Here is a 5,955-nt window from a genome sequence, read left to right on the forward strand (position 1 = left end):
ATATCACATTTGTAAGTTTGAAAACACTCGCTTTAAAACCAGATCCACAAAATATATAGGAGAATTAGGAAAAATATTTAAAAGTCAGCATGAAAAATTACTATCGCAAATAGATGCATCATTTCATTAGGAGTACTTCATTAGGAGTTGATACATGACAAAGATCTCCTCATTAAATTTGCCGAACACTGCATGAATTATATACACGACAAATGCGAAGATAAAATATCGTCTACTATATTATTAGCATTACTATCTTAGCCATTTTACTTCACGATGAGGCAGTGACAAAGTTAAGCGATTCTTTCGCATCCACGGAAATGAAGGTAGATATTAGTCATCCAAATGCTAAAAATAATTACAAGATAGTGAAAAATTTACCATTGAGCATGAGACTTTCCAAACCGCCAATTCATCTTGATCTTATAATTAGATTATGCATAGGAGATTACTTGTCAATAGCTATGATGATACTAACGAATATAAATAGACAAACTCCTATGCTCAAAATAATATCATGCGTGAAAAAATTGACGAATATGCGCGTGAGTGTACAAAAGCATAGGATTAGGCTAATATTCTTAATATCTGTCGTGCAACAACTTGATCTCTATCAAAAAATGTTGTCGCCTGAGAACCATTCAATACAACAAGTTTTGTTCAAAGCAACCCAACAATTATTCTTTTCAAATCCAAAACCCGAAACTTGGTCCTTATATTATCTGTGTCATCGGTGAATCCTACCTCTATTGAAAAAAACACAAATACATTACTTGTTCTAGATATAATGTTAGAAATGATAAATGATGTATTTAAATGCGTCATAATGCAATTACATATAGAACCATTTTATCGTTATATAAAAAATCACTGCAAGTTCATATTCATTCCCAATGAATACATTAAGAAATATTTCGATCTGTGATTAAAAAAAAATAGATAAGTTTTGAAATGGAACCGAATAAGATAAAAAAATATTACCCGATTGTTGACAAAATAAATATTTTCAATGTTTTATCCGAAGAATTGCTCAAAAGCATAATTCAAAGATATTTATTTCATTGTAATTTTGATGTGCGTAAAACAGTGTCTTTTATAATATCATGTCTTTTATAATATCATGTCTTTGTAGAGTAAAGATGAATACATAAAACATACTTCAAAATATTCATGTCTTTCATGAAGCAAACACAGCGACCACTTATTGTACTTATTGTGACAAATTTCAATCTCTTAAAAAATATAACTATCAAAATTGTGCGTTCATTCAAAGATATTTTCGTTATTCGTGTTTGCAAGTATATTCACTCTAATACATCTATTAATCCACAAGTCACCGATAGTTTGTAAATTTTATTTTCATCTATCTTGTCATCTGAACAAGATGCAACGTCTTATTTGCTATTAGTATATAGAAGAATAGGATATACAAAGAAATTTCAAGAACGTTTGCAACGAATTTTTAAGGAAAGGACACTGGCTTGAAAATTGGCTTGAAAATTGCTCAGCACTTGTCCGAATTAATCCATATTTTCTCGCCACTATTAATCACGTTAATGACCGAAATTCTCCAGCGCTTTGTTTGCAAGATATCCGATGATGAATATGTAAACTGTATTATTAGCGTCATAGAATTTCTTGTTGAAATTGGTAATACAGATTCCTATTTTAACTGTTGAAAATGTTACTGTCGCTGGAATATCGAAGAATAAACATATGTCAAGATACTGTCAACTCATTAAGAAATTCCAAGAAATGCTGCAACTCCAAGAAGCTGTCGAGGAACTGTCGACTGTTTTATATCAACATTTTTTTAATATTAATTTTTTCAACATTGATTAAACAAATTAAAGAAAATAGCGAGTGAATTTATATATGTATTTCCAACAATATTATCAATGTTTTGTTATTGTTTATTTAATTTATTGTTTATAATTAATTGATCATTGAATTGCAAGTGTAGTTTTATATATTATACGTTAAATTATTAATGCGCAAGTCTTTTTTAATGAAATAATCGCGAATTCTTATAAATATTTTATACCTTTTATTTAGAGGAATGTCTAAAAAGTTTTTCAATAAACATTTAAAATATTTCTCGAAGTAAAACAAATGCATATTATAATTTAAAAGTCATATGAAGTAGATATTGTATAAAGATATGCGCATATAATTTTTTTGTAGCGATTATATATATATATAAGTAAAAGCGTAACGTGAGTTGCATGATTAAAGGTTTTTTTTTAAGCAGTTTAAACATATGTCATCATCATTTATCTCAAATCTTATTTAATATGATTATATTATCTATTATCAGTATTTTTTAAGCAAGCAAACAAATAATGGATATATTCTTCGCAAAATATTGATAATAGATAATATAATCATATTAAATAAGATTTGAGATAAATGATGATGACATATGTTTAAACTGCTTAAAAAAACCTTTATCACGATAACTTTTTCACACAAATTCTCTTTTCTGGAATACTTTTTTTACGCGATTTATAGATTTCAAAAGAAATAAAGAAAAAGTAATAGAAGTTCTTTTTACTGTACAATAGATTGATTTTCGAAACTTTTAAACTAATTTCTATAATAAATCGGACGATATTTGTGTTCCTATACTAGCATCGAAAAAATAATACACTATTAAATCAGAAAATTAAATATATAAATTGATTCATCAATTGATTTTCCTCGATTTATATCAATTGATGTATTAACGAACATGAGGGCAGAAAATTCTATTGTAAATTCTTCTACAAATTATAAACTGTACTGATTTTGATGAAACGAAATGAAGAGAAATTGATATTAAGTAAACTGAAAATAATTAAGTAAGTAAACTGAAATAAATATTTTATCCTTACTAAGACAAAATTATCAAATCATAAAGTGTAAATCATTATTATGAAATCATAAAGTGAGTGTGCAAGTCATTCATTATTGTAGTTAATGTAATAGAGGGAGACGAGGAAAAAAATAAGAAAAGAGAGATTTAAGATCCTAAGGTATGTAATTTTGAATGTGGAAGAATATGAAAAATAGTTGCGACGTGTTAGAATTATATAAATAAGACTTATTTTACTGACGCAATAGTTTTCAATTGCAAAAATAACACTAGTCATTATACCAGTAATAATGACCAATTATTCATCAAAAGAAAAAAGAACATTAGCTTAGATGATTATCGTATTTCTGCAGATATTAATGTACTTACGTGATGCATCAAAGCCAGTGATAAAGTCAGGACATGATATATAAGCTGTTGATCCTGCTGGAGTGTTCGGCCAACAGGACCATCCATCGAAAGTAAATCGACAATATGGTTCTGAAATAAAAAATTAAACAGGAAATTGTAACAGGATAATAAATCGATGATTTCATAAAACACACAATTTGCTAGATAGTATTTAACAGTAATTAACAGATTAAATCGCGATATATAAGAAATTGTGAAGCAATATAATGAATCATAAAAACATTATAAAGAAAATATCATAAATAGCACCGCGTAAGTTGACTGCGGATAAATTTTCTCACGCAATATATGACGGTCGTAAAAAAGACAACTCGTAACATATTAGATATGGGAAAAAGTTCGTGGCGTTTTTCCCATTAGATAACATTAAAAAAACGCCACGAACTTTTTCCCATACCTAATATTACTCATCGCTAAAGAACTATAAACATATATGCCGACAAAAGGCATATATTTCTTACATATACATTTCTTACATATATTTCTTACATGATATTCACGACATACATAAAATCTTCTCGTTTAGGAGGATAGAATAAATTCAAAGCCAATCCGCATTTTTATAAATTGTTATAAGTGCACATAAAATTTGACAATTTTAAAAATATATAGCGTATATTATAAAATAAAACACATTCTATCATATAATATTATATAATTGAAATGGCATATCAAAACATGGAAATATCATATTTTAATACATATTCTTGTTCGTTTTCTTTATCATCATATCCGTACGTTTATATACATATAAACAATTCATAAATGAATAAGAAGAGCATAAAACCCTATATATACAAAAGGAGAACTAACTTTAAACTATATTAATGCGAAATCACGTTAAGGGATTCATCGTGGTTATAAGCTCGAGAAAGTTCGCATTTGCTCACAAGATCTAAGTTTCGAAGAAACGTTGATAGTATGTATATTTCATCTAAGACCTCTTCCATCAACTTTTATTGAAAATAAATCACTTTCTTCCTTTCCCCTCGTGTGATTATAGTCTGAGAAAATGGCACATCCGCGATATTACAAAAAGAATGGCTGAAAAAGCTGTATGAAATATTTTCCAGTTCTACAAACATAGATAACTGCGCATTCTGTTTTCTGGTTATCTCGAATGTCAATGTCCGATAGATTTAACTATAAATATTTAATTTGTATCTTCTGGTTGAATCTACTAAGAATTCCAATTAATATAATAAAATATTTTTTCAGTGTACGTATACATCAAATTCAATAAAAAATTGTCTCGATGTCTTGCAATTTGAAATACAATAAACATAAGTTTTTTAATCTGTTCTATATAGTAAAATAAAAATATAAAATTTATTTTTTAGTTAATTACAAACAAATTTTATTTTAATTTTAAGATTAAATTATTTTATTAAAAAATATATTAAATAATACTGAAAGATAAAAAAAATTTATGACCAATTATTTATCTGTTATTAAATTTTTGTGTTACATCAGAATTCATTCTAAAATTATTAAACAATTTTACTACGCATGAAAAACGTTATTATAATTTTTTAAAATAAAACATATACATATAATATAATTGCAAATAAAAGAATACTCTAAAAATTATTTTTATGTAAAAATAAAAAAATTTATGAAAAATACAATTATTCAATTAAATTCATTTCGCATTATCTATGTAATATCATTCTAATGTATGTATCGATGTTCATGAAAACTTATAGTAAGTGGACATTCATATTCTAAGATACATATATATTAGATTTTAGAATGTGATATCCACTTTGTTTCTTATATCTTTATATATAATTTTTGTCTGTATATATTTATGCGCAGTTGCTGCTTTAAGTTCATTTTGCATCATATCTATACGCACATAAAGAAATTTGCATGAAAAACAATAATTAAATTTTGAGCATTTTATAAAAATATTAGAAAGAAATAAAAATATTAAGTTCAAACATTTTACAGACTAAATATTAGTACGTAAATTTCAAAAGTTATCACAAAAAAAATGTCAATATTAAAATAGCATAAAACTTATCGTTTAATCTGTTGCATTTTGTTCAATTATATATGATCATAAAGTATTTTAATCTAATGTAAATCTATTTCCTAATAAAAAACTAGTATGCGATAATAATTAGCTGATAATGATGAACATAAATAAAAATACAGTAATTTAACCGGAAAGAACATTCTTATGTACGTGCAAATATTATTATGATGTTTGACATTATATGTATACATATAATGTATACATGTGTAGTGATATAAATACGCATAAATATGCAACGAAATTAATCAAAAAGCTTTTGACAAAATATAGATTATAATAATTTAATTATATGCAACAATTTGAATTAATGTTACATTTTAATTAATTAATATTACAATTTAATTAATTAACAATTTAATTAATTGTAACATTTTCTACATTTATTAGATTTTTATTTCTTTAATTATTTTTAAATTACTTTTTATATTTCTTTAATTTATAATGAATTTTTAATTAATTTCTAATTTTTTTAATTCTCAATATTAAAAAAAATATTAAGTTAAAATATAAATAATACGTAATATGTATTATAGTATGTATGTATATGCGCATAAATATATATATATATATATATATATATATATATATAGTAGTACGAACGAAATAAGTAGTAATAAAGAAATAAACTAATATATAATATAAGTAAATA

Source organism: Atta cephalotes (genome assembly GCF_000143395.1).
Source record: "Atta cephalotes unplaced genomic scaffold scaffold00054, whole genome shotgun sequence".
Taxonomy (NCBI): Eukaryota; Metazoa; Arthropoda; class Insecta; order Hymenoptera; family Formicidae; genus Atta; species Atta cephalotes.